The sequence below is a fragment of the Rutilus rutilus genome (assembly GCF_951802725.1).
Source record: "Rutilus rutilus genome assembly, chromosome: 13".
In the NCBI taxonomy this organism is placed as follows: domain Eukaryota; kingdom Metazoa; phylum Chordata; class Actinopteri; order Cypriniformes; family Leuciscidae; genus Rutilus; species Rutilus rutilus.
Window position 1 is genome coordinate 12049942 of NC_140218.1, and position 23525 is coordinate 12073466.

A 23525-nucleotide genomic window follows, 5' to 3' on the forward strand; every position below is an offset into this window, starting at 1 on the left:
ACGCTTTATTGTTCTCCCTTAAGCTGTTAGACAAACCATAACAATGAGACACATCATAGCGGTTTTGAAAATAAGGTTTTACTTATTCGCATTAAATTGAAACAGGTGCAAGGCCATTTTAGTCTTGAGATTCACATTAAGTTGATTTTGTGATATACACTGAAGTGGTGATTTAGCAGTAGCGGTTTAAATACTTTAATGGTGCTTTTCTGTGAAGGAATAATGTCTGATGATCTCATAAGAAGTGCTTCAATGAGGAAAGAAAATAATACAGGGTTGAAACGAAACGCGGGTGACAATTGAATTTTAGGGTCAACTATTCCTTTAACTGTCAGAAACTGCTGACATCATTGGAAAAGTTTGTCAGTCGCATAACACTGATAATCTTTTAGTCTGCATAAATAACCAGTTGCTTAAGATGGAAAAGTCCTGTTCTGTCTGTGTTTAGTCATACATAGTCAGTGCCTTCAGTGATCCTTGAGAGTATGGGATGAAACGGCTCACAATCTCCCTTGCCATTGGACTTCTCTTTAAATTACAATTAAAATGACATTGAATATACATTATTCATTGAAAATGTGTGTGTGTAAGTGTTTGTGTGTGTATATATACATGCACAAATATATATATATTTATATAAATATACACGCGTACATGTGTGTGTATATACTGTATATACACGTGCATACACATATATTATTAACTTTTATGTTGGATGTGATTAATCTTAATCGCATCCAACATAAAAGTTTGTGTTTACATTAATAATACAGTATATGTGTATGCACATATAGTGTGTGTGTATATATATATATATATATATATATATATATATATATATATATATAGTTGATGACCCTCAAACTTTTTATGTTTTCAGGTTTGCAGTCAGATTCGTCCCAGGGCTCAAGAATCACTGCTTTATTAGGTCTACTTTTAAAGTCTTCCAAGTTAACAAATCCCCAAGAAGCAGACATTGAGCTGAAGCATGAGAGAGCAGGTAGGTCTGGTGTGTCCTTCAAACCTTAGTTTGCTGTCCCTGCCTGCAGAAACGAGTGGAATCGCCCAAAGTAGGTCAGTCTTCACTCTCCTGGGTCAAACACGCCTTCCTATCTGCGCAATACTCGACATGATAACGTCAGTTGTGACAGCGTTCTGCTGGTGGAGACGGGAGGTGTGGTGGTCTAGAGCTTTGAGGTCCGGCGGGTCAGGGTTCGAGATCAGAACGCCTCCGCTGTTGGTCATCAGAGAGATAAGAAGGCCGGCTTTGCAACCTGTCATAACCACGGGCAAGTGAGAATAACTGAAAGTCTTTGCTTGGGATTCTGGGATTGCGATTTTTCGCATTTGCGAATTATTCTCAAAGATGTTGAGCGTGCAGTGCGGCCCCTGCAAATTTCCCACAATAAAGCTGTCATTGAATCCTTGTCAACGCCGTCACATGACCAGAGTCTGCAGATGCTTAGTCAGTTAATTGGCTGGTAAATTAATTTTCTATGCATGCCATATGTTTAAAGTTGCCATTTAAAGGAAACAAATCATGGAAAACAAGTGTTAATACTGATTTCACATGCAAACAGTTAGCAAATCATAACTGAGGTCTTTAAAGTATTAAAGGTACAGTAGTAAAAAAGCCTGTTTGACTCACCCAACTGTTGCTCAGTCATGCTTGAATTTCACTGGAAAGAAAATATGTACTTGCATTTGCATTCACTTGTGAATAGTATGTATCGGGCCCAGGTGTCAGAGAACGGGTGGAAAATGGTAAATGATGCCTGTTTTAAAGAAAACAAATTCTTGTTTTATGAGTTTTATGATTTTTGCTTGTTGTCATAGTTTTGCATTGTGACATTTAGCATACATATAATTAATTCAAAAGCTTGCACCAGCGCAAACCCTCTTTTGCCATTAAAAACTACTGTCAGGATTTACTAAAAACACGCAAAAAATAAAATTAGCGCTGAAAAGGCGTGGACAGGGTTATCTTTGAGGCTGAAAACGTGATTTACTAAGGTTTGCGCTCGTCAATTTACTGATATATGCGGCATTATTAACCAGCCAAAAAAAAGCACGTCTTAAACCAAATGCTAATTTGCGCTGCTCTTGGTAGAGTGCTTTGGTTGTTATGGAAATGATCCGGCAGCGTCTGTGTTATTCGTCGTCAGTAGATGACGCGGAGAACTTTCCACTCTAATCAGCACTTTTTTGGAATTGCACTCTCATGCTAAATTGCCCTGTTTAGTAAATATGGCCCATCATTTTTGAAAAATCATAATTTCAAACAAATTGTACAATTGAAAGTACAGTGTGGTAGGTTTTATTGTTACTGTATTTAATGTAATTTTATTAATTGCCTTTCTTTGTTTATAAAGTTTTTTGTTTTCTTTATTACATTATATATATATATATATATATATATATATATATATATATAATGTATAATTTGTATAATAATACAATAATATCATAATTTCCCGTTATTGTATTTAATATTCCTCTTTTTTTTTTATTATGTATTATATATATATATGTGTGTGTGTGTGTGTGTGTGTGTGTGTGTATCTTTATATTATATCTTTTGATTCTTTCCTTTTGATTTTCAGGTGAAATATGACACCAATGACACATTTCTTTGTGAGATTCACCCTCACATATACCTACACACTCATTGTCATGAAAAGGTCAGTGTCACTCACAAACTTCTTGTTTGACACCCTTAAATAGTTTGTAAAGTGCCTGTGGCCAGGAAATGTCCGCTTTAGATGAAACAGTAGCCCGGACTTGCATAACAAACCTGGTTCCCTCTCGCTCATCACCGTCGGAACACAATGAGCTCCTCTGACATGAGAAGTGGAGCTTTATTCAGGTTAGACCTAGTTCCCATCAGCAGCGCTCTCCACTCAGGAATGTTTCCGCAAAGACAGCCTCATGGGAAGTGTGAGGTGGTAAATTTTGCATAAGTCTGACACACACACACACACACATACATGTGTTTTAAATAAGAGACCGTCTGTCATCGAGTTTTCCAGGTGGACGTGCACTCTTTCTGTCCATCCTAAACGTACCTGATAAGTCACCTTGCATCTCATAAAGCAGCCGTTCTTTGTTATCCGACCGCGTCAATGTTACAACGCTCACTGCGGCCCGCTTTGGGACCTCATGTGGTATCTTCACTGCATCTGGCCTGCTGAAAACACATTCCTGACAGAATTAATTGAGGATCACTGATCCCTCGGTGGCTTCTCTTTGCAAATCATTGGGTAGAGATGCCTCCCCAAGTTTGTGTGCCATCAGTTTATGGGTTTCTTACGAGATGCAGGTAGCATATGTGAGCAGTCAGACAAGCTCCTATAGAGCCACTGGGCACCAATAAAAGCAGCCTATCAGAGACTATCAGCCTTCGTGTCATTCTGATTTACGAGTATGCTTTGTGGCAAAAGGGGGCTTCTTGTTTTGCTGACGGGTGGATTTCATATGGCGGTCTTGTTTTTTGTAGCAGTATTGTTATGCTTTGGCCATTTCATGTGATCAGGAAGACTTCAAAATCTACCAAAGCTTTAAGATAACATAAAAATACAAATTTGTCATCAATGCAGATTATTAAAGTTACACTATGTAACTTCTGGCCCTCTATAGCGGTTAAAAAAAAGAACAATGGGTCTCATTCACTAATAATTGTGTGGATTATTCGTATTTATATGCACAGGAGAACTTCATTTCATTTAAAAATTTAATTTCACCATAATGAAATGGCCCTATAATGCTTTACAGTGAACTCCGTTAGAGAGCTGCAATTTATCTGTTCAGTAAAAGACCTTACTAGTAATTTGAGTAATTTAAACGCAATCGCCACATCGCTTTTACAACATTTCAAATCCCTCAATTCTCGCCATCTCTGAAAAGCCAAGCCAATGTTGATTCTGGTTTTATTACGAGCTCCGTCACGTTCTCTTTTCCCAGCAGAGTCTCTTCTGTTCAGCGATTGTTTAAAACGGTGATTCTCCGGAGGTTGGAGAGATTTAGCTGCTCAATGTCAATCTTTTTCGCTTTTTGTGACAACTGCCCCTCCCACACCATACACACGTCAAAAGAGCTGAAACAACTTTTCTGTATTTTCGGATATGACGAGTCACGAGATACGCACAGGCGAGTGACGTATGAACACAGTTTCTTGCGAAAACCATCCCGACGGGTCTAAAATATAAACACTTATAACAGGCTTCCCATAGTGACCATAGGCTTACCACATTTTGGAAGAAGGATTGATGATGTATTGACTTACTATTTAAATTTAGTTAATTTTGAACAGAAAAGTTAGAGTACATTTAAAAAAAGTTTTTCTTAATCTTTTATCAAAATGTAATGGCTTTCTCTGTCTCTCTTATCATGCCATAACTGATACAGTGTTTAAGTCATGTCTTAGGATCATATTTGCAACGTAATTGCACACGAACGCCACCACAATGTCATAATTTAAATGTCATAATTTGTCATAATTTGCGCTTTTCACCTCTAAGTATTATAGGTCAAGTTTTAATTGTGGATGATGACAACAATCTTGTCTGCATTTTGTGTATTGTGCATTAATAATTATGAGAACTATTGCCAGGAAACAGTCACTGGTAGCAAAAGAATGCTTAAATACATTAGTTTATGCATATTTTCATCAGTCGAAATGAATCCAGTCGGATTTCCGATTCTAAAAGTACTGTTTATATAAACCCTAAACTTTGCAATTGCACATATTCATTTACATGTGCATTACATGTATTCTCAACAAAACTTGCACACTTGCAGCATTTTTGCCTTATTATTGACATATAGTATCTAAAAACAAAGCTCCTCCACTGACCAATTCATAAGACGTGACATACTTAATAAACATACGCTCATTTGTAAGACATAAAATGTATGTAAATATATTCCTCACGTGTGCAAGGTATATTTGAATTCAACTGAGAAAGCTTTTATATGCTTAATTTTTTCTTATTCAGTCAGATGTTTACATGAAGGCTTTACAATCCGCCTGAGCCATCTATCTGATCACTAACGGATTTGTCTGCATGTAAACCTAGCTATCGATACAGCACCAAATGCACTTACTTTGCTTTTCAATTTGTTGTACTATAATGCCAAATCGTCCTTTTTTCCATGTGAAAAGAGGGAAAGAAATACCAAATTGTCCAATGCATCCATTGACATGCACATTGCTTCATATTTACAATTTCCTAAAAACTTGAAGCATTAAAATAATATCAATGGCTACTTTTTACAATCCAATCAAATCTCAAAAGGTCCTGTATTATTTGATGGCATATTACAAAATGCCATTAGACATTCTCATTTGACAAGGCTAGGCTTGTGTATTTACCTTGTTAACTTATACCGCACACCTGGATATGACATAAATATGGTAAATTGCCCATTTTTATATGCATTAACATGAATGTGCATCTTCAGCGTCTCAGGTACACGAAATATCATCAAGCTTCACGTCCTCCCTAAATTGCCATTCTAGCACAACAGTTAGATTTTCGGTGAAATGGAGGTATACAAAATTAATGCAAAGGAATATGTAATTGAGGTTTTATAGGCTTAATTTCAGGACTTGTACTGCTTGATTATATGTATCCCAGCTCTGATACGACTTCATTGAAATTTACAACAAGTAATCTTCTACCATATGGACTCACCAAATGGAGATCACAGACTGGCAAAAGCAATCAGCTTTTTAATTAACAGAATTAACAGTGCGATGTTAAACTATAATGACAGCAATAAAAACACTTGATGGAACAATGGCAGTCGACAGAAGCTCGTTCATAACTGTTATTTTCATTTCAGGGGGAGAGTGACAATGGATCTGAGCAGACGCTTTGCCCGCAACACTCACCCGCGAGCCGCGAGCTCGTATTGACATTGTACACGAGAGCTGTAAAACTAGTATCAAGGAACACTGGGTTGTCGTTCAAGCTGGTGCTGTTTGGCTTTGGCTCTTCTTTGCTGTAATCCTTCTGAGTGTACAAACATGCTCTTCTCCGCTGGCGCTGTGACTGATCACTGCTCGCAGATTATTAGAAATGTTCAATTTCGTTTTCTTAAAGATCTTAAGAATACAGAGAATTAATATTTGGGACCAAAGGCATAATTGCTCAGGCCACTTGGAATAAGTTATTAATGAGGGAATGATTGAGTTTATTTTAATGGTAATTTAATAATCAAATTTATTTTAAATCACATCAGTTATTTGCATAGAGCTTTTCACAGTACATATTTTTTCAATGAAATTTACGGATAGAAATCCCTTAAAACTCACAGAGATCAAGATCTTTTTGTGTTAATTTGTATAATTTTTTGAGAAATCTATCTATCTATCTATCTATCTATCTATCTATCTATCTATCTATCTATCTATCTATCTATCTATCTATCTATCCACCTATCATCTATCTATCTATCTATCTATCTATCTATCTATCTATCTATCTATCTATCTATCTATCTATCTATCTATCTATCAACCTATCACCTATCTATCATCTATCCATCCGTCCATCCGTCCATCCGTCTATCCATCTATCCATCTATCCATCTATCTATCTATCTATCTATCTATCTATCTATCTATCTATCTATCTATCTATCTATCTATCTATCTATCATCCATCCATCCGTCCATCCGTCCATCCGTCCATCCGTCCATCCGTCCATTCGTCTATCCGTCTATCCATCCATCCATCCATCTATCCATCTATCTATCTATCCATCCATCCATCCATCCATCCATCCATCCATCCATCCATCCATCCATCCATCCATCCATCCATCCATCCATCCATCCATCCATCCATCCATCCATCCATCCATCCATCCATCCATCCATCCATCCATCCATCCATCCATCCATCCATCCGTCTGTCTGTCTGTCTACTGTAGTTAACTATTGCAATTTCAAGAAATAGAGAGCTTTACTGTCTAGGGAGTATCCCTATTTTAAGCATTTGTTTTTGATTGTTTTTATATGTGACCCTGGATCACAAAACCAGTCATAAGTCGCACGGGTATATTATTGGCAATAGCCAAAATTATCGATTTATTTTTCTTTTATGCCAAAAATCATTAGGATATTAAATAAAGATCATGTTCCATGAAGATATTTTGTACATTTCCTACCGTAAATATATAAAAAAATTATTTTTGAGAGTGACTGCAGCACAATCGCAAGCATAAATGGAGAACTTTAAAGTCATTTTTCTCAATTTTCAAATAGTTGTATCTCGGCCAAATATTGTCCTATCCTAACAAACCATACATCAATGGAAAGCTTATTTATATTAAGCTTTCAGATGATGGATACATCTCAATTTTAAAAAATTGACCCATGTGACTGGTTTTGTGGTCCAGGGTCACATGAAATTTTCTATAGAACAGGAAAAATTCTATCTTTTGCTTCTGGTCATAGGGGTTGGGGAATCTCCCTATTATAAAGCTTCAATGTTGGTTTTATTTTGTGCTCCACAGGTCAGCACCAGCATCAGCACAGCTCATAGATCAAGGTCACATGATTCTTCTTTACAGCGTTAGTGTCATTGATCAAATAAGACGACACATTCTGATTGGTCGTGAGTAGTCATTGGGAGCTGACAGCGGTACATTGACCCTACAGCACATTACAGTCTTTTTCTCACTTGCTTTCACACACACACACCCACACCGACACACGCACACACCCTCGTAGCCACACAAAGGGTGATCAACCTCGGCCGCTGACCGCCACAGTGCACAAAAAAGTCAAATTATGAGAAATAATGAAAAGGCATCAATACGAATTCAGCGGAGACTCGTTTCATTCTGTTTTAGACAGCGCTTTTCAGCCTGTAATTTTCTGTAAATGTTAACATGGTCAGACCTACCTATTGATTCTATTATTTTTGACCTTGCATTAGTGTCGGCTAATCTCGCATGCCATAAAATTTCATTTTGTTGTGAAAAATACTCGCAGGCCCTCAGGGTGAGTTAGACACAGGCTGCGGCACCCTTGGGATTCATAAGTGCACACGCGGGTAAACAAACCATACAGCTAATGCTTCTTAGACGACTGAGCAGCACTGCAGGTTACATTTCTTCCTAAACCCTTTTTTTTTTTTCATCTTTTCAAGTGACTTGATGTGTGGTGTGGTTGCAAAGTCTCGTTCAAAGATAAATGCAAGCTTCCTCCAAATAGATATTGTTTTCCCTTCCTTTCTTCAGAGCAAAAGGTGACGAGAGCAGTTATTAAAGAGAATCCGATGCAATGCACATCTGTAGCATGTGGTTTAGCAATCCTCTCGCTCTCTGAGGTCACGCGCACAAGGTCGCCACATTTCGCCTATTGCTTTCAAAGGGTAAATAAAGTTTTTTTGTGTGCGTGTTGGAAACAGCTTACATTGCAACTCTGAGTCGCACTGAAAAGCCATGTGTTCGTTCAGAATATAATAAAAGCAGGGGCTTATACCTTTTATGTGGCCTTCATTTATCTTTATGAGACGTTTTGGCAAATAAAGTTTTGTAGAGTTTACAGTAAACGCATGGTACACCAGTAAAAGTTTTGTTAGGGCTACAATTTAAGACTATCTTTTTTTTTCCAGTATTTGATTCTAGTTCTAACAATGACAGCTATATGTTACCTTAGTCTGTTTTCTCTAAAGCTTAAACATTGGTATTTTTTATTTTATTTATTTTTATTGGTAATTCATTAACATGTGCAACCAGTTATTTCTATAAAAATGACTATAGTGTCATACTTAATATTTCGTCTGCTAGTTTTGCATGCATTTTGTTAATTCCGAATGTATAAGTACCATTATGTAAAATCTTTTCAACATAATATTGAATAAAGTTAGTTTGTGAAGTTATTCTACAAACTGAAAGGTTTTAAGTAAAACGTTCACCTTTTATTAAAGGCATTAAAGTAATATTTTATTGCAATAGCATGTTTAAATATTTAAATAAAAAATAATTAAATGTTCAATTGGCATACTATGTGGTCTCAACTTTAAGACAGAACAGGATAATTGTAACCAATGGCTTATTTTTGGGCAAAAACTAATCATTTTAGATAATGAATGGTATGTGTTGCAAAACAAGTTACCAAACTTGACAATAACATCAATAAAAGTAACAATGCAAACTGTGAAGTCATTTTGTCATGCCCCAGTGCATGCTGGGAATACCTGCATTGCAACAACAACAAAAAAAAAACTTAAATTTGTGGATAAATTGTAAAAGGTTTTCTACTTTGGAATCAGTACATGAACTCACTATATAATAAAGTACTAAAAAATATAACAAACAATAAGTAACTTTTATTTTGACATGCTGGATTTGAGTAGACATGTTTAATATTTAATATTTGTAATGCTTGAACTAACTTATTGGATATAGAAAATACAAAATCTCTGCTGAATTTACTTCACCACAATTTAAATTTCTTTCTTAATATATATTTATTATCACAATTTTCAAAGATGGATATTATATTAGTTTTCTCATATCACAATTAAGTGAACATAATTTAAATTCATTTTTCTACTACTTTGGTTTCAGATGCTATTTTTGTCATGTGCCCAGGGCCTATGCACTTCTGACAAAGAAAACCTAAGAAACATTTCAGGTATTTTTTTATTTCTATGATATAAACCATATTGTAATACATTTGCCTGTCTGTCAACATCACTTCTCATCCTGTTAAAGGGATAGTTCACCCAAAAATGAAAATTCTGTCATCATTTACTCACCCTCAAGTTGTTCCAAACCTGTATGAGTTTCTTTGTTCTGCTGAACACAAAGGAAGATATTTGGAAGAATGTTTGTAATCAAACAGATCTCGGTCCCCATTGACTACCATAGTAGGAAAAAATATATACTATGGTAGTCAATGGGGACCGAGATCTGTTTGGTTACAAACATTCTTCCAAATATCTTCCTTTGTGTTCAGCAGAACAAAGAAACTCATACAGGTTTGGAACAACTTGAGGGTGAGTAAATGATGACAGAATTTTCATTTTTGGGTGAACTATCCCTTTAATGCTGTGTAGTATCACTTTAAATTCAAATCCATTTCTTGACATCCTCCCACAGGAAGTGACATCATTTTAGAGGAACTCAACTCAACAACACAAACACCTGTAAGTATTAACAATGTCTTTGTGATATTTTGTTGTGTTAGTTGGTTTGTCTCACTCACCTTCGCTTGAAAATAAAAAAATATATAAGTTTGAAATGTCAGAACAGCAGCATTTGAACGAGGGCATATATATATATATATATATATATATGAAAGAAACATACCGTTTTATAGAAATACTGCCTTAAACACAAACATATTTGTTTTTAAAACCAGACATTTCAAAAGATTCCAAGAATCACCAGAATCTGGGAAAATAAAAATTGTGATCACACCAATTTGGCTGTCTGGAATTCCTCCAAAGCTAGTAGATGACAGCATATTATATAATCATATTATGTTATACCATTGTAGCCCAGCCACAACAAGAACAATCTTCTTGCATATTTAGCATAAGGCCATATTTACTGGTTTCAAAGAGCTGTGTTAAAGTTTTTAGGACCTTAGGAAGCATAGCTTTCAATCATTGAGACTCAAAAACATCAAATACCAAACATGCAATACCCACATCACACATCATTTTTTACATGAGTGCTACAAAATCATTATTTATACTGTAGTGTTCTGATAAAAAAAAAAAGCCTTTCATCAAAAAATGCCTTAAGACAGAAAATGGGATTAGATGCATGCAGTATTTTTTAAGCGGTAAATAACTACATTTCATTTTCTCCTGAACCAGGTTGACCTGCTGAACCAGCAGTGGTCGGAAACAGTCTATGTAACGGATGGATCTGAGGTAAGTCACATCAGCTTCTTTGCAGGTCGACCCGGAAGTGGAGCAGAATCTCCAGGAGTGAAATCGTATGTCCACAGGTTGTTTTTTTTTTGTCCGTTGTGTCCTATTTCCAGCTTGATTGTTTAACGTGTCGTAATAATGAATTCCCAACTCGGAAGTGGGAGTTTCTCAGTTCCACTTGAAGCCAGGTCAAGCGACAGTACTTATATGTAGCAGTTATTTTAGTTGTCAGGGCTGTATTTTTAAATATTGTACACCAAAGCTTATAGTTAGTTAAAGGTATAGTGGAGGATCTTTCCGAATTTTAGATAAGACCCGCCCTCTCCACTTTTTGAATAAGTTTGATTGAATCACCAGAATGATTGACAATTAGGAGGACCAATAGTATAGGTGATCCACCCGGAAGTAAAAAATCCTCCGCTATAACTTTAAGCTAAGGATTCAAACTTCTTCATGTAAATGACTTGTTAGATAGGATGCTATGCATACATAAATCACATTGGTTGTGTAATAGTGATGCAGATTTGTTTATTCGTTTTGGCTACTTCCATATATATTTTCCCCCAATTTACTTGTTGCAATAATGAATATTTAGTTTTGTATAGCCAAAACTTTGACTAGTCATAAGTTATTTTGGTCCATACTGCAGCAGATTCTAGTCAATCTCCCACTTAGACAAGAAGAGCAGTTTGACTGAGAGTTTAAAGTGATGTCACATTTCATACTGCTTCTATGTGGCATTTAGGGGTGAGATTGTGTTCGGTATAATATACTACACTAGCATGGACATTAAATTCATAATGGCATGATGGTTTCGCAAATCTAGTGATTGATAAAGCAAAACCCTCGTTGTATCAACTTGGTACTTTGTAAATGCATGTTTATTGTTGGACATTCTGTTACAACTAAATTTGCTTGTGTTCAGTCTACTTACATTTATGCAATTGAAGTTTATTAAGTCCATTTGTTTTTGGACTACATTAATCATTTTAGTTGCATTAACTGAAATGGGCTGGGGATTTCTAATTCCCAGCATGCTTTGGGTACTGGATTGAGAGAGAAAATGTTGCAATTAATAATTGTTAGTGTTTAATGTTAATGTGGTATTTTTATTTTTTTATTTATTTTTTTGCTTAATTAAATTGAACTAAAGTAACCATTCTTAAACATTTAGTCACAACTTAATTTAATTACATTCTTTGGCCGGTTGCATAAACTGCTTACAAGTTAGTCATCTATTTGATTTCTTTTTAAGAACTTTTCATCTAATTTGAATCTGAAAAAATGTAACACTGATTAGCCCTAAGTAATTGCTAGTTGTTCAGACACTTTTTAAGACGCAGTCTTAATATAGTGGCTGTTTATGCAAATGGCCCCAGTTCACATAAATTTTAATATGGGACTTAACCTAATCCATTTTTGCTGACATCTGAAACCAGACAGTGAATTTCTAGTTTGACAGCGTGCTTTACATGGGACTGTTTGGTAGAGTAAATGTTGAAATTAAGTTTTTGAGTAAAGAGAAAGATTTGTTGGTGATATAACTGATCAATATAAAAATATATTTATTTCAACAAAGGTATTTAAGAACTCCGTTCAAATGTTAAATAAAAGTATTAGTTAAAAGTATTGAAGGTATTAAAGAAAAATCTTACTAACCCCAAAACTTTTGAACTGTAGTGTACATGAATTATAATTTTTTTTATACGTTCATCCTGCGGTCACTTGGCACGTCCACATTGGTTGTCATAGTAACGACACTAAGGTTCAGCTCAGCTTCAGTTTTTTTTTTTTGTAATAAAATGTTTCACAGATTTCAAGTACACAGTATTCAAATCTCAACGCAACTGATTTTTAGTTTTACACACCATTGAGATTCCTGTTGACATTCTCTTTCCCAACCACTCGCTTTCCGGTCACTAATAACCTGTTCCCTTCATGTCAATCATATGCGCTCAATTATCACATCACTGTAAAATTATTTTAGTGTGTTTTTAAATAATGCTAATTACTAGGAAGAACATGTGTTAAATGAAAAGTAAACATACGATACTTGTAATCAAACAGAACAAATCAAAGTGGTTTCCTGAAACACATTAGCAGTCTTTATTAAATTGTTTTGTTTACTTTTGGAACCTTGTCTGGATTAAAAAAGTAATAATAATCAATTAAATTAAAACAAGTAATAAACAAGAGCAAAAATGTTATAGCCCAATATCAATACATTTTGTTACACAGCTTTGAATTTGGCAGATCCTATCCTATAATTATCTGAATAAATGAAAGGTTTTAATGGCATTCCCAGTGTGTTTAAATTTCATATCATACATGACAATGCTCGAGTTCATGTGTAGAGCCCCTGGTGATACTTCGAGCAAAGTCTCATGTTGTGTCGAGCCTTCTTAGCGTTTTAAAAATAGCGATTTTTGATGTTATCATAGTCGTGCCCCTAGCTCTCCCATTCAAACGGCAATTTGACCGAAAACGAAAATACGGTCAATCTTAAAAGTGGCGTTTCCATTCTAATTATGCTTTTAAACGAAAGTTTGCCTCGGGTAGATTAACAAAAAGACCCTAGATTGCATTTTGGCGAGAGTTACCCTTTAAGCGAAGACTCGTTTGAGTTACTCTGACACAAGTCATTTTATTGGGACTTAATTCAGTTGAGTGCAGATTAGATTTTTCCAGTTTTGTGTGCAATATAAATCTAACAGACTGTGGCCGTTCCGTCTGAAGCTGAGACTAACGACTACCTAACTAAGGCCCTGTTTACTCCTGGTATTAAGTTGCTTTTTGGTCGATCAAGTAGACGAGGGAGACACACTCCAGTTTACACCTGGTGTTTTAATCCGTCTCTTTTGTCCACTTTAAACCACTTCTGTCCTGATGTCTTCGAGGGTAGGGTCTATGGATGGGTAAATGTATGTTTTTTTCAGATCTTTTGATCTAATGGACAAAATAAGCTCACGCAATTTACATATGAACACGATCGTACATGACAGAAAAACATACGGAGAGCATCAGCTTTCATTTCTGCTCTGACAGCCACAAGATCACACCGAACGCTATTAGTGTGTGTTAGAAATCAGGAATGGTGAGAGAACATTGTGCTTGGTATGTTTTTCATCTTCAAACCAAACTCGGGTCTCCAGCTGTCAAAGTTTAAACCCCGTCTGGCTAGCGCGCTTCCCATAATGTTTGCACATTAGGTCAGTAGGCGGAGTGTAGACAGTCTTTTGTAGCTGTTCGAACACATGAGAGTTTACACTACGAAAGCAATCCGGTCAAATGCGTTTTCGACCACCTATGGAAGTGATTGAAAGTGGACAAGCTCAAAACGTTTTAGACCCCATTTACACCTGTATTTCGCGTCGTCCACTTGTGATCCGATCGACCAAAACACATCTTAATACCAGGTGTAAACAGGGCCTAAGTAGTAGCTTACCAGGTGCCAAACAGTTTTACTACTGAAAAAAGATCATGGCTGGATCTCAGTGAGGCAGGACTGTGTATGTTTCAACTGTTTCAAACTGCAACTTTCATATTTTCTTTGGATTTAATGTTACTTGATTAACTCGGATGCAATGTTACAGCAGCATTGATGCTGAAACGCTCATGGCTGACTGGGTGCCAAAGATCTGCTGCATGTGAAACTCTTCAACCGTTCCATCACTGGATTCACGTTTTCTGCATGTCACTTTGCTTAATAATCTCCTAACAATCCTTCAACTTGGCTGCACATTCCGGAATCCTCAAAGCATGAAAACAGCTGGCTTCCAACAGCCCGACTGTCAGGGTCTCCTTCGCTGTCCGTGATGGAAATATCAAACCACTGAGCTGGAAGTGGACATCTCAATCTAAGTCCTTCTCACCATCCACCACCACACACATCCTCCACATAATTCATGCGCTGTGAGCTTTCACTGGATGCTTTTCAACCTTTTCTTTTTTTGTCTTTTTGTTTCCCTTTTTGCTCTGTTTGTGTAAAGCCGGGTGCACACTACATGATTTTTTTCTGGACATTATTTTGACAAATTTCAATAATTGTAAACATTCTTTTTCCATCTTAATATCAGTAAATTTCAATGTTTGATTACTTTAGGAATCTTTTGTTTACTTTATACACATTTATTTGCACAGCGCTTTCCATGAGACCTTGTTTCAAAGCAGCTTTACAGAAAATCACACTGATTTATGTATAGAGAGAGAGAGAGAGACACGTTGTATATAAATCAGTGATCTGCTCCAGCACGTTAAAGCACGATGGATTCTGATTGGCTGTCAATGTTTGTCAATTTACAATCAGCTGGAAAAAATTGTTGTGAAGGTGATTCCAATGATATTGTTTCTTTGTTCCGTTATCGTTAGTTATTTATCGTAGTTGTGATGTCGACTCTGCAATTCTTTTATATTCAGAACGATTTTTTATCATTATCGTTATCGTCCTTGGTGTGAACTAAGTGCTTTACCATAGAGCACGTTTCAGAGCTGGGTGATATGATGATAATATATCAACGATACAAGTCATCCTCCGGTTTTAGATTTAGCTGTATTGTATATGTCAGTGCCACAATTTTATTAGATACTGGGTTTATTTTTCAGTATTGACTGACTGTACATTTTGCCATATGTACTTTTCCTGTATCAATATAGCAGTTTGTAAGTGAAAGTAAACAATTCTCAGAAAGCATCAATGAAGATATGATTCGGTTGTCTTAAAGGGTTAGTTCACCCAAAAATATAAATTCCGTCATTAATTACTCGCCCTCATGTCGTTCCAAACCCGTAAGACTTTCGTTCATCTTCAGAACACAAATGAAGATCTTTTTGATGAAATATGAGCTATTTATGGCCCTCCATTGACAGTTACGCAACTACCACTTTGACGCTTCAAAAAGTTCATAAAGAGCTTGTAAAACTAATCCATATGAATTGAACGGTTTAGTCAAAATTTGAGACGTGAGTAATTTTTCATTTTTGGGTGAACTAACCCTTTAATTGAAAAATATCCAGTTGCCAAAGAGTCTAGTGTGAGTTTAACATTTTCCAAATTTGATTAGCAGTCATTTAAGTGATAATGTTTTGTTACTCTGTTGGGTCAACACTCGTGGTCTCATTATCAAAAATCTGCGTACTGAAGCAAAACCAAATTGAAAACTATTGGCAGAAGAAGAAAGGTGACTTGAGACAATGAGGTTCTCTCTATATTTTACTCATCATAAACCATATTATTAAATAGATAGCAATAGAAAGAAGCCGTTTCATCCCAGGTGGCCCCACAAATGCACTGAAAGTGTCTTCACACGGTGCTTAGATGCTCTACATGAGCGACATTAAGTATGCTGGCTAAATATTTCAATGTTGTAATGGAAGCATTAAAAATGTGACATTTAATTCTCAAAGTGGTCTATTGGAGCATACAAACGCACAGGATAGATTTGCCCCATTGCTTCTAGAACGATTCACCCCATTTCCAGAACAGACCAATCAGTTTAATATGAAACCCCTTGTGCTTATATAAATTGCGTACATCCGAGGGTTGCATGTGCATGCACCGTATTTTCTCATATTGCCAACTGCAGATGAATGAAGAGGAGAAACACAATCGCGGGGTTTGGTAAAAAGCGTTCTGCGCGCGTGCCGAATGGAATGACTGACATCCATTTAGTTGATTTGCCTCTGGCAATGAAAAAACACTTTTGAAATGAATAGCATCTTTCCAATCCCTTTCAAAATGTCCATATCTCTCGTGTGCAAGATTTCATCTTTCTTTAGCTTTTCACATAGCACCACTCGCATTCAGCTTGCAAGCAGTAGGCATGGTTTTGAATTAGCTGAGGCCTTATTGTCATATTCACATAAGAGCATATGGGGTTTGATGTGCAAAATATTATTTTATGACATTATGATGTTTATGATTTTATAGGTCGAATAGTATACATTTTCTAAAATGGCAAATATTGATCATTTTAGTACAAATCTATTTATAAATGCTCTTGAATACGTAATTTTGTCATTCGATTTCCTACATAGCCGTTCTAGCTTCTTGTAGCTTGCATTTTTCTTTCCTTCTATTATAATATTTGCAACTCATCAGTTTTATTGTTTTGTTTTTACGTTACTTTACTTTAACTTTATTATTTTATCGTATCGTATCTTTTTTATTATTTTATTTTATTTTCAATACGTCGGACAATTTCCAACCAGTCAGTCATTGGCACAATACAAGTAAATAAACTATTTTATTCTTGCATAATAGAACAATACCAACTGATCAGTATTTTATTTTATTATTTTTTATTATTATTATTATTATTTAAAAAAATTTAAGAGTGGGATAATTTACAACCATTCAGTCATTGGCACAAATTAAACCTATTTATTTCAGCCCTGTTTATTACAACTTTGGGTTTATTTTTCAGTAATGTCTGACTGTGTGTACATTTTGCCATATGTATTTCCTGCATCGATATTCAATACAGAATCACTTAAATTGTCGATTTTCCAATAAGAACACTCTCAGAATTATAGGTTCATCTGTAATAGTGTGGACTTTTTGTCCAAATACTAAACCTCCACTTCTCTGGTTAAATTATAGTCTTAGTCTTTTTTATTAATCAAACATGAATCTTTTGTAAGAATCTCTAGTTTTATTTTCTCCATGTGCCATGACTTTTTCCTCTTTGTGTCTTATGCCTGCAGATCCAAATCAAGCGGTAATGTACAGATAGCTCTCATGTTTCTGCGAGGGACTACAAGGTGTCTCCATGGGAGGATGAGTGTGATAAATAAATGAGCAGATGACTTGGTCTCTGACAAGTGAGGGACACGGCGTATCGGGCACATTTTTGATAGTGATCTAATTCAACTGGCAGCCATGGATGTTGATTAAATCAGAATGTCAGACACTTGACAAGTCGAGACAAAAACAGAACGAAAAGCCTGTTGGAACAGCGGGATGTACCGCAAGATCGTCGTTCCCAAAACGTGTCTGGAAAGGAAGACTCACTGGGGATTGTACCGATGCGGTCGATGTTGCCATCATCAACCCTGTTAAACCCAGCCATAGCCCTCTGACCGTCGTTCGCCTACAGCTTTGGAGTGTGTGTGCTTTAGTAGCAAAAAAAAAATGCAAGTACAGTTGAGAAGTACCCCTGTAATTACAGAGCGAACAAAAGCTTTCTTTGGAAAGGCAACACAAAGGAGTATCAATGGCACATCACTCGGAAGGCTGGGCGGGAACGCTGCAGATGGAGGCCTCACTGAATAGCTCTTTGAAAAGGGTGGATGTCGGAGCAAAATGGCTATCACGCTCCAGTAAGGATGTTTTGCGATGACTTTGTCAGTGTCACTTACACATTAATCCCGTGTTGTCTTTTCTCACATCTAGTGTTCGGTGCGAAAACCTTGTGTTTCTCATTTGCAGGCGTCGGATTCATAATGCGATGTAATCATATAGATCATCAATGAAATCAACTAGATTATCATTGAAATTATTCAGTACATTCTGTCAGTAACACGTTACAATAAGCTTTTGGTAATTTAGCTAATTAAATTAGTTGAAAGGATAGTTCACCCAAGAATGAAAATTCTTTCATTAATTACTTACTCACCCTCATGTCGTTCTAAACCCGTAAGACTTTCGTTCATCTTCAGAACACAAATGAAGATCTTTTTGATGAAATATGAGCTATTTATGTCCCTCCATTGACAGTTACGCAACTACCACTTTGACGCTTCAAAACGTTCATAAACCGATTGTAAAACTAATTCATATGAATTGAACGGTTTAGTCCAGATTTTCTGAAAAGACTTGATCGCTTTATATGATGAACAGATTTAATTGAGTCTTTTATTCACATATAAACATTGATCAGCGAACATAAACAGAAGCTCAACCGCATCACCTTGACACATGAGAACAAACCTCTTCCTGAAGCTCAAACGTGCTGCGTTACACGAGAATGAACCTCATTGGTTGTTCTTGAAGCTCAAACGTGCTGCGTAACACGAGAATTAACCTCATTGGTTCTTGCTGAAGCTCAAACGTGCTGCGTAACACAAGAATGAACCTCATTGGTTCTTCCTGAAGCTCAAACGTGATGCGTAACACGAGAATGAACCTCATTGGTTCTTCCTGAAGCTCAAACGTGATGCGTAACACGAGAATGAACCTCATTGGTTCTTGCTGAAGCTCAAACGTGATGCGTAACACGAGAATGAACCTCATTGGTTCTTCCTGAAGCTCAAACGTGCTGCGTAACACGAGAATGAACCTCATTGGTTCTTGCTGAAGCTCAAACATGATGCGTAACACGAGAATGAACCTCATTGGTTCTTGCTGAAGCTCAAACGTGATGCGTAACACGAGAATGAACCTCATTGGTTCTTGCTGAAGCTCAAACGTGCTGCGTAACACGAGAATAAACCTCATTGGTTCTTGCTGAAGCTGAAAGTGCTCAATTCATATGGATTAGTAAATAGTAGCCTATAGTTACTATTTGCACCTCAGTATTTTAATGCCACCTTATTGGGACAATAAAGCCCTCCCTACACCTAACCCTAACCTTAACCCTAACACTACCCAATAAACACTTTATTATTAAATAAGCGTAGGCAATTTAATTCCACTTTTTACATATTTTTGTCATATTTATTTAAAAATAAAAGCCTTTCCAATCTGATATGCAATGGGAAACAAGTCCAGCATATGGCAGATTCGAACTCGGGTCGATCACTTCAAAAGTGTCTGCAACATGCCTTACCCCTACACCACTGCGCTTGCACAGATTACAGGCGTTATTGTACTTTTGTCTGGACCAATCAGACGTCAGTGGGCGGAGTTAGTGTGAATAGCCTCTGCCAACAAGGCGGCTATTTGCACTTAGTGTAAATAGACAGTCTGTTTTCATTTTTGGGTAAACTATCCCTTTAACATGAACGAACAATGAAAAATACTTCTAAACCATTAATTAGTCATAGTTATTATTAATTTCAACATAAAATCAAAAGTTGTATCTGTTAATATTATTTATTGGACCGTTGCTAACATAAACTAACAATGAACAGTTATGTTTTTATAAACTAATGTTAACAAAGATTAATAAATACTCTAACAAATACATTGGTCATAGTTTGTTAATGTTAGTTAAAGCATTAACGAGACCTTATTGCAAAGTGTTACCATTCAGTCTCTGCTGAATATTTACAAAAGAAGAGCATGGCGTCGTAATGCATCTCGAACAGATGGAAATTTCAAAATCAAACGTCACGAGAAGTAAATCATGGACACAAATTCGTACAGATGTAGCGATGGAGCCGCCCGTTCGCTGTTCACCTCGTTCTCCGCACGCCAACACAGAGGTCAGGGTAGCATGTAGCCAGTCGTTGTGCTAATCTTCTTTGTCACTCATAAAATTTACACTACATCTCCCTGTTGGAGGCCTGTCATTTTCCTCCTGCCTTCAGCTGTCACCACACACGAGTAATTACTCGGAGGGTTTGAATGGGCCCTTGATTATTTATAGGGTCGGATGTCTGAAAAAACCTTATACGCTGCTTTGAATTATTTCACATTAGTGATAATGCATGAAAACGAGGACTTTTTCTCCTTCCAGAGCTCAGGATAATCATGACCACATAGGAAGTGTCTCGCACCGGCAGGACTAATGATCGTAAAAGATCTTCTTCAAATGGTTCGGAGGAATGAGACTAAACATAATTTCAAGGCTGAGTGAGAATGTCAGGGAAAAGTACTGTGATCTTTTCAATGTTGTGCAGAACCTGCAGACTGATCTCAAGGATACTGGCTATGTCGAAGATTGAATGCGATTTAGAAAGCTTTGTTTGCGAAGTTAGATCCTCTGTAAGGTTTAAGAGAGTAAATGCGTGGGCTGTGTGGTGGAATTGAAACGCGTTTGTCTGAACAATGGCTGATGTGTGTTTCAGAACAGTGTTTTTAGAGCAAAAATGTACCGTTTTTTAATTACAGTTTTGACTTATGCATATTAAAACCGTATAAATAAGATGTTGAGACTTTTCATACATTGCATCTTGAGTAATTGGTCGTATTGCACTTGCAGATTTTTTTCACTTGTCTTTAATTTGTTTAACTTGTTTTTCTTTTGTTCAGATATTCATACAGCAAAAAATTAATTGAAATTTGTCAAATGGTCAAAAACACTGGCAGTGACTGGCAACTTTAAAAAAAAATGCAGCCGGGGAAAGAGTTAAGAAAAGCTCTAGCAATTCTTGCTAGGCCGAGTTAAGAACTGCCTAGCAACACCCTAGCAACCACTCAGAACGCCTTTGCAACTGCGTAGCAACGCTCCAGCAGCCAACTACAATCCTCTGGCTTGGCAGCAAGTTTTGACATATAGGCAAGGGCAGTTTTTGACTTGTATTCCAGTAAAAACATCTTAAAATCCATAATACGGGATAAATAAGATATCTTTAATATAAGGCAGCATTTTAGTTTTTTTTAACATAAACTATAACAGAGGCAAGCTAGTAAGAGCTGTTTTTGTTGTTGCTGGAGCACAAGCTCTTGAAGCTTCGCCCTCTTCTTGAAAGGGGGTCTGGAGCACCTTATTTACATTTAAAGGGACACACACACACACACAAAACGGCGCATTTTTGCTTACCCTCAAAAAGCGTCAAATGATCGGTGGGGTATTTTGAGCTAAAAGTTCACATTCTGCGGACATCAGAGACTTATTTTACATCTTGTAAAAAGGGGCATAATTGGTCCCCTTTTAAACAACTTCAGTATTAAACTCCTCTGAAGACACATGCTGAAATAGTGTGGTAACTTTTTCTTTGTGATTTCACTTCCTCTCATCCTGAGATCATGACTCCTCCTGTGGCTCTGCATGTCGATTGCTGCCTTTTACAATCCTGCTCGCAATGGTCCCATTCCGGATTGTTTTGTTCACCTGTTTAATAATTTTTATGCACACAGAAATCACAAACCTCTCTGCCTTCTTTTCAAAAGAAAGGTCAGAGCAGATAATTGTATTGCTCAGCGGTTGTCTTTCTCTTGCAACTGATCTTCAGTTGCATGGGATTTGTGGAGCACCGATGACCCGTTGGCATCACGTTTTGAGTCGAATTTCATTTGTCTGTTTCGCTCCATGGATGAACATTTCCGCCTAGCGTTTACATCCAAGTATCTGTAGCTCAGGTAATTTGATCTAGGAAGATTTTGATGAGAAATGTTCATATGGAAATCTCTGACGTGTGCATTTTCCTACTTTACAGAGTAGGTCTGTTTCTGAACAAGGGGAATGCTGAGAATAGATCTGAATTTTCAAAGCTGAGATACAGTTATGACAAATTGCGAGACATGCAAGAGCTTTGGAACTTGTTTGGCATTATTTGATATCCTCTTGTATAGTGCATTGAAGTGTTTACGCTGTATTTTTCAGTCAAAACAGTATTTGCATTGCATAGCTTTCTGGATATTTATATTTCGATTTTTCTTTCTGTAAATAGAAGATAGCAGACAGACAATTATTGGGCAAATGTGATAAGCAAGTAATGCATGTAAGATTTCCACTTAAACTTACATTTTACATTTAACGGATGCTTTATCCAATGCGACTTACATTGGGAATCGATCCCATGACCTTGTCAGTCACATGAGCTTCAAAGCCAACACTTAGCCATAGCTCCAATGTTTTTCGTATTGCTGCTGACAACTTCCCATGCTTCCTCTTCTTTAAACTAACACTCAGAGCTTACTGTGCACATGTGAGAGTAGATTGTCTTTCAGTGATGGACAATGCAACCTTCACCATTATCAGAATTGTCACGGCCTACCTGCACAACACTTATCTTTATCTGGAGCAGCAGATGGCCTTTCACACGTGTCGTTGTTGTGACTGAAGCCGTCTCCTCTTGATGTGACCTGAAACAAATGAGCCATGAGAACAGATATACCATCAGCGTTACACACCGGAGCCATTTGACTCTCTTGGACAACATTGTGCTCTCTCTCTCTCTCTCTCTCTCTCTCTCTCTCTCTCTTCTCTCTCTCTCTCTCTCTGTGGCTCTCTCTCTCTCTCTCTCTCTCTCTCTCTCTCTCTCTCTCTCTCTCTCTCTCTCTCTCTCTCTCTCTCTGGTGTGATGATTAGTTCCTGTTTCACCATAATGTCTTTTGGCTTACAGCAAATTGACACAAAGATGAACAATAGAGAGTTAAAAGACTAGAGCTATGTGATCCAGGCAGAAGTTAAAGCTGAAGCTTCAATATGTCACAGTGATGTTCTTTGGTTATATTGTGCACAAGGGCATTTATTAAAGGGATAGTTCACCCTAAAATGAAAATTAAGTCATCGTTTACTCACCCTGTTGTTGTTCTAATGCCGTATGCCCTTCTTTCTTTTTTCGGATCACAAAAGGAGAATTGTACAAAAACCAAAAACGTCACGCTCGTACATAGCAGTGAATAGAATAGTACGCAAAAGTGTCACGTCAATAACCCCAGGGTGAGTAAATGATGACTTAATTTTAATTTAATGTTGAACTATCTCTTTAAGATTTCATGTTGACTGAGAAGACAATTAAAGCAGTATTAAGTAGTGACCAGGTGAGGTTTTGAGGTTCGCCTCAGTTTATGCAGAC

General features: G+C 36.8%; 1 protein-coding gene across 1 annotated transcript in view; it reads left to right on the forward strand.

The window, feature by feature from the left end:
• Positions 1-10111: 10111 nt before the first annotated feature.
• tshz2 (teashirt zinc finger homeobox 2) overlaps positions 10112-23525 on the forward strand; it is a 114325-nt gene continuing 100911 nt past the window's right edge. Inside the window, exons 1-2 of the mRNA XM_084429041.1 lie at positions 10112-10166; positions 10845-10901. The gene's annotated coding sequence lies outside the window, so the exon portion shown is untranslated. The remainder of the gene's footprint in view (positions 10167-10844; positions 10902-23525) is intronic.